The sequence below is a fragment of the Dioscorea cayenensis genome, chromosome 1 (assembly GCF_009730915.1).
Source record: "Dioscorea cayenensis subsp. rotundata cultivar TDr96_F1 chromosome 1, TDr96_F1_v2_PseudoChromosome.rev07_lg8_w22 25.fasta, whole genome shotgun sequence".
Taxonomy (NCBI): Eukaryota; Viridiplantae; Streptophyta; class Magnoliopsida; order Dioscoreales; family Dioscoreaceae; genus Dioscorea; species Dioscorea cayenensis.
The window spans coordinates 28308846-28315516 of record NC_052471.1 but is presented as its reverse complement, the minus strand read 5'-3'; positions in this window follow the sequence as shown (position 1 = coordinate 28315516).

Here is a 6671-nt window from a genome sequence, read left to right as displayed (position 1 = left end):
AAGTTGAGGAGCTCGCAGTTGGAACATACCATTCTCCAGAAGTTGTTTGGGTGTCGTAACAGCCGCAGGGTTGCTTGGTGAAGGTCCTCGGTTAAGCTTGGACACGGATCCTAAAAAAGTTGGAGAAGAATCGCCATCCATTTCCTCAGTGGCTCCCATCCCTTTTACCCCTTTAGTAGCTTCAGCTTTAGTTGTAAAGGAAGTCATCAGTTGGAACAAATCTTCTAATCGAGATTCCATTCGCTTCCGATCCTCTTGTTACTGTAGCTTTAGCTCTTCAATCGCCGTCTCCAAAGCTTGATAACGGGTCTCAGTCACCATCTTGGTCACAGGAAAGTCGTCTCTAATACCAATTGTTAAGCTTTCACAGCTTAAAGAAAGGAATTCAGGGAAATTCTACAGGTTTGAGAGGGAAGAGGAAGACAAGGGAAAACAAGGGAAAGTTAGAGAGATCTTCATACCAATTTTCTGAAAAACTGCGCCTTCACCCCCACTCCTACCTACATATAGACCTTGTCATGTGACTCCCAAACACTAAGCCAAAGGATTAGAAAAACAAACTGAATTAAGCTAAGCAAAACACATATTAGCACAAGAAGATCCAGAAGACCCTTCTGCTCATGACAACATACTAATTGTTTGATGGTGTAATATGAATTTGCATATGGAGAGTTATAATTTGTGAAAGTTAGAGAAAAAAGTGTCATCTTCATATGCAAACTCTTTGTGCAGAATCCTTTTGCTTCATGGGAAAATTTACTTCTTATTGTTGTACTATGACAGTGAAAAGATTAAAATAGAAGAGTGAATAGTTGGTAGTTGAGGAGAAGAATCAATTGATTCAGAATAACTCTCATGTAGTATAGCAATAGCAGGTATTAGTTAAGAAAATTATTCATATCCTTCCATTCTTCTTTAGCTGTGACTGTGAGAAGTCTTGAGAGTCATTCATCTGAGCATCAGTGGTTTGGAATTTGTAGATTTAGCCTATATCCCTGTTTTCCCCATCTTCTAGGCTCAGCCCAAAATAATCAGATATTAGATGATCTTATTTCTAGTCATCATCATTGATCAAAAGTGAAGAATGGACATAATTGATGGTGTTATTATGAGAGTCCCATTGCTATTATTCACCAACTAAATTGTGTGTTAGATGTGGGTAATAAATACCTAGCGAAATGTCAGCCTAGGTATGACTTATTAAGATAGTGGCTTTCTGATTTTTTTAGCAAAAAATCCATTTTTGAGCAATGCTATTTGTACAAGCTGGACTTCCCAACTGAGTAGTAAGTAGTAGTAACCACTACCTTTTTTTCTTGAGAATTGAGAAGCATGTCACTTGATCTCAAGGTTAACACATGGAATGGATGCCGACACAGTTAAGTTAGGAAGTCCATTTGGAAAAGCTAGTTTGTAGGCAATGAATGACAGGTTTTTATTATGGCAATGCCAGCTTTTAGCATCAGAGGAAATTGCCCTAATTACTGGCACTTGTGAATGAGTTTGCACAGCTTGCTATATATATATATATGTGTGTGTGTGTGTGTGTGTGTTTTGAATTTATTATTTTTTTTTCTTTATCTCTATCTTGTGTTTTGGATGTGTTTGTGGAAAAAGCAGATTTCTTGTATATTCACGTCTTTTTTAAAAAAATATTGCATATATTTTTTTAATTATTTAAATAAATAAAAATTTAAAAACAATTAGATAATCAGCAAAAACAAGAAAATGTTTACTGGTTTTTGCCTATTGATAGTAGAAAAGCGTTAATATGTTTATCGCTGGCATAAAAAGGGTAAACATGCTACTTTTTTTTAATAATAAATACATAAAGTTTGCATTGTCTTCTTCAACTAACCCACCATGCATTAGGGGTGGACATGGGCAGGGGATCTAGGCTGGGCTAAACTAAAAAATACAACACATATATTTGGATTGGACTGGGCTGGGTCTTGTTCGGGCCAAACTGTTTTAATCCATGACCCATTTAATTATCATTAGGCCCAATTCTAGCCCAACCCAACCTAACCCAAGAAATAATTGTTTGAATGTCAGCCCTCAAATAGGAAAACAAACACAAAATTAGTTGAAACACATGCACACATTCCTATACATTTTATATATTAAAAAAATCAAAATCAGATTCTTAAAAAGCTACCTAATTTTGATTCTTTTCAAACCTATTATATATATATATATTATAATAATTTATTCAGGCCGTGTCGAGTCGGGCTAAAATTCATCTAACCCAAACCCAGCCCAAAATTTAATTGGGCCAAAACATTGAGCCCAACCCAGTTCTTTGGGCCAACTTGCTAAACCCAGGCCCTGTATTTTTTGTGTTGGGCTTGGGCCAGCCCATGGGTCACTCGGCCTATGTCCACCCCTATCATGCATGCATGTTGGAGAATAATTTAAAGTTAGTTACTCAATATCTTAGGTTTTGTTGTAGTTGTTTGGATATTTTGTTCTTTAGTTATATATTATGAATTCCATGTATTGTCTTTTGGAAAAACATGTGGGAAAAAGCTAACAATAAATTTATTATTGAAATGCCTTATATTTTATTATTATTATTATTATTATTATTATTATTATTATTATTATTATTATTATTATTATTTTTTGTTATTCTTTCTTTTACTCAAAATACTAACATTTTTAATAATAAATTTATTGTTGGCTTTCCCCCTAAAAAGCATGTACAATACATCAAATATATAATATATAAACTATAGAATTGAAAATCCAAACAACTACAACAAAATCTAAGATATTGGCTAACAACTTTGAATTGTTCTCCAACACACTCCCTTAATTCAAAGTTGCAAAATTTCATACAAATTCAAACTTCAAAGCACTTCTCTCCATACTTCTAATATTCGTGAAACGCTTCTCTTCACTAGATGATGCACTTCTCACCAACCTGCAATTATTAGAGCATATATCTTAAGAAAAACTTCTTGGTGCATTTCTCACCAATTAATTCAAAAAATAGTTTCTGCTTCATCCACTTCTCCTGAATTTGCACATTCATATGAGCCAACAATATATTTATTATTAAAAAAACTTTATGTTTATTATTATTATTTTGTTCTTTTTTCTTTACTCAAAATTCCAACATGGTATCCGAGTTTTATAGATATTAGGGGACATGTGGATGATTAAGATGGTCAGTAGTAATACGACAACTTTGAACAGGGTGAAAAAAAGGATTATTGACAGAAGGAGAAACCTCAATTTTTAAATGCAAAAGATTCGGACATCTACAAAAAAAATTGAAAAATAATGTGCAAATTTAGCAGGAGTGGATGAACCTGAAACTATTTTTTGAATTAATTGGTAAGAAGTGCACTTAGGAGTTTTTTTAAGATATATGTTCTAATAATTGCAAGTTGGTGAGAAGTGCACCATCTAGTGAAGAGAAGTGTTTCACGGATATTAGAAGTATGAAGAGGCGTACTTTGTAATGTTTGAAGTTCGAAGTTCGAAGTTATATGAAATTTTGCAACTTTGAATTAAGGGATTGTGTTGGAGAATAATTCAAAGATGTTAGTCAATATCTTAGATTTTGTTGTAGTTATTTTGATTTTTTGTCCTCTAGTTTATATATTATGAATTCGATGTCTTGTCTATTTAAAGACATGCTTTTTAGGGGAAAAGCCAACAATAAATTTATTATTTAAAAACTTTATGTTTATTATTATTATTATTATTTTGTTATTCTTTCTTTACTCAAAATTCTAATAGCTTCCTCCAATGGATTCCTCTATGACCTCCATTGGCTTCTCCTCCGACCTGCCCACCACCTCATCTCTTTTGCCATCGACCTAACCATGCACTTGTCCAGGGAGGTCATTAACTTCGACAAAATGCAAGTCTACAAAGGCCTTAACATCCTCACTAACAAAGTTATCGACGAGGAACGCGCAACTGTTCCCCACCACCTCATCGGTGCCGTTGAACCAGACATTAACTTCACCACCATTGACTTCCATCACCGCTTTGGTCTCCGCTTTGATCTTTGACATCTTATGTGTGTCCATGCTCGACGTGCCCAAAGGTCTCAACTTGCCAGGTTATATCTATATTCCTTCAAATGCCACCTTTCTTGGCTTGATGCTTTACTTACCAACACTTATGTAAAGGTGTTATTTGAGATAGAGGATGGTTAAAGATGTGATTGAAATCCCAATTCTCCGTTCAGCACCATTGTAATATTCACCATTGTGTTGACTGAGTTGATTGAAGCTTTGGATACCCGACAAGCCCTCCCCCACATATTTGGCATTATTACCGAAAATTGTGGATTTTGTTAAGGCTTAATCTGGGATAAGTGAAGGTATGATTGAAGCTGGATTAATTGAAGGCCAACTTCCTCTTCAAAGCATTCTTCTCCTTCAAAGCAATCCAACCTTTCCCTTGGAGGTTTTGGTGACTGAAGAAGGCAGTATCTCGGTTCTTCTTTTTGGAAGTTTGGTGACTGAAGACACCTCCCAGCCAACAACTCACCGGCAAGCTTGGAGGTAGGCCTTGCTCTTGTAGAAAATTCTGGGTTCATGCCTAAGCTTGCAGCCATGGTTCTTGTTTGCTCCTCCATGTATTAGAGCTTGATTCTTGCTTTGTCAAACCTTTGTTTAATTTTTGCAATGGTGGCAGTGATGTTATGGTTGGTTTTTTTTAGCAACGTGAATTTTGTGTGTCTTGTTTTGCTTAATGGTGTTTGAATCATGATGGTATTTGTGTTTATTATCTTGGTTTATTATATTTTTGTATAAGCATGCATGTCCTGAAGAAGTTCATTACTGATAAAATCATTTTCACATGAGGATGTCAGTTTACAGCCAAGGTATAATTCATTTGTAATTATAAACACTTTTGTATTCATGATATTCTATAAACATGCATTTTAGTGATGTTCTGAAGCTTTGGTTGGCCTTGAAATCTTGAATTTTGATTATTATTTTGTAATTAGGAAGAATGGCTGACTGAATCCACTTTGTAAAGGCATATTTTTAACATGCTTGTTCTTTTTATTTTACATTATTTGGTGTTGTTAAATTAATGTTGTGGTTTTAAGTGAGTGGATGTCTAAAAAATTACCATATTTTTCTTATTCATCCTCTTGGGGTTTTAATTGGTTTGTTGTATTTATAAGTTCTAAAAAATATTCATCCTCTTCTGCTCATGGGTTTAATTGTAAGTTTAGGCCCGGCCCAGGGTTTGTAATCTAAGTATAGCTTTTTCTTGTTGGGTAGATCCTATAGAGAGCCTTAATTAGCGGCATTTGGTGAACCCAACTCCGTAGCCCAGAACCAGGTAAGCTCTCGTACTAGTATAGCTCTACATTCATGGTGTATAGTTAATTTTATAATGATTCATAAATTTATTTATTTATTTATTTATGGAATTATGGTATTATTTATGTTGATATTTCTATTATTATTCTATTATTTATTTATTTATTTATTTATTTAATCACTTTATTTTGCAAAGTGATTTATTTGGTAATTCTCTGTATGTACTCTACATTTCTGTGGTTTTTTTGTACATCTCCATTGTTGGCAAATTGCCCAGCTAGGAGGAGTAAATCTTATCCATGTACACATGTTTTTTATAGTAACACTACCGTACATGCATGTTCGTTCCGACTGCGGTCGAAGATCTAGCTTCGGCTGTTGATATTCTATTTATTCCAACTTCACAGTTGAAGATCCAACCTCGAGTTGTTGATTTTGTTTATTAGTTAAGGAAATATACACTTATAGTGTTTTACCGTATTTTCTATATTTTAATTAATTTCTATATTTCTGTCTGTTATTTTACATCTGCAGTTATTTTCTGACTTTTTTATCTATATATTTGTCACTTTCTGGTTATTTATATTTGTATTTTTGCGATCCCTACTGGGCCTTTTGTGGTTCATATACTCCGTGAATTTCATTTCTTTGGAAAAGATTAAGCTTTAGGATTGGGGGTTGTTATGAGGTCGTGTTCCCTCGTAGTTGTTGTATGTGCAAGAGTTTTGTATTCCATTTGTGTTCCTCGATTTACGTCGATTAAGTGTGACATCTGCATCTCTATAGGATCTGCTAAAGCCCGTATTTAAATTATCTCTGTGTATTATTAGTGGTTTATATTTTTTTGCATTTTTATTGCTTTCTTCTTATCTATTGCTGATATTTCTAACTAGATTTGAGATCTAAGGCCTTGCATCCAGTGGGGCCTAGCCCTGTTGGATGCGGCCGGTCTATTAGCGGGCCCAGCTTTGGGGTTAGGGCGTGACAACCATCGTTGTCAATGCCTGGGTTCATGATGGACAAGAAAGATGAGTGTTATACTATATTTTATAACTATGGATACAGACTAAGAGAAGCTAGAGATTTCTAATTATGAACACGTTCAAGAATTTGGAGATGAAGCCATTAAAGGCTTTGGAGACAGGACAATGCTTGCCGGACCAACCAACACCGGCTATTTTCACTGTAGGACAATTGCTTGCCTCCAAGAAAGAAGAGGAGGATGAGGACGAGGAGGAAGAAAGGAAGAAGCATGAGTGCACCAAATGGTTGGATGAACAGCCGGTGAAGTCGGTGGTGTTCTTGTGTTGTGGAAGCATGGGGTATTTTGATGAGAAGGCAGTGAAGAAGATAGCTTTGGGTTTGGAGAGG